Source organism: Schistosoma mansoni, chromosome 1 (assembly GCF_000237925.1).
Source record: "Schistosoma mansoni strain Puerto Rico chromosome 1, complete genome".
In the NCBI taxonomy this organism is placed as follows: Eukaryota; Metazoa; Platyhelminthes; class Trematoda; order Strigeidida; family Schistosomatidae; genus Schistosoma; species Schistosoma mansoni.
The window spans coordinates 20,423,499-20,424,249 of NC_031495.1; the positions used below are offsets into that span (position 1 = coordinate 20,423,499).

Here is a 751-nt window from a genome sequence, read left to right on the forward strand (position 1 = left end):
TATGGTTATCATCAAAGAAATGAAACCAATGTTGTTTGAATGAAATATTATAAAACCCAGTATACAATCATATTGTAATCATCATAACCGAAGTAACCAAATACAACATAATTTATCCATTTGTCTTTGTTCCATCAATCAAATCAAGAACTCATGAAAAATGGATTAAAGTTATTCATTCTTTATATCTGCAAACCTTAAATTAATATAGAAAGTAGTCATCAAACGTATCGATCATTTATGTCCAAATGTAGAACTATTCAAATTCTCAAAAAGATAAAATAGTTATGTACATGGAATTATAAAAAATGATTTCACATATACCCATCAGTTGTGCCGAAATATTACACTTTTAAAAGTATATCCTGCATAGTAAGCAAAGATAGATAGTGGTTAGCAGTGGAATCCAGGATGTGCGTTTAGTCCTATTTGGGACTCGTCAGCTTGAAGTACCTGCATCTCAGAGTTGATGTTCACTCCGGGACTCGATCCCAGTACCTTTCGCTTCAAACGCCACCGCGTTATCCACTCGGCCACTGAATCTTGATAGCCATTTGCTTGTGCAATGGGGTGAAGTTTAAATTCGCTTAGTATTGTTTGCTTGAATCTTCCCATTAATATGTCTTGCATATATCTCACCTTTTAAATGTAACAATCTACTTTCCATATTCATCTGATTATTCTAGTCAAATTTATCATAATATTTATTGAAACTTGATAATTCAAGGACGCTTTTATGGTGAATGTTTCA

General features: G+C 32.6%; 1 non-coding gene across 1 annotated transcript; it reads right to left on the reverse strand.

Moving 5' to 3' along the window:
• Nucleotides 1–471: 471 nt before the first annotated feature.
• Nucleotides 472–543, reverse strand: Smp_tRNA_01596_Pseudo_TTG.1.1. The gene has a single exon. It is a non-coding gene (tRNA).
• Between the last annotated feature and the right edge of the window lie 208 nt (nucleotides 544–751).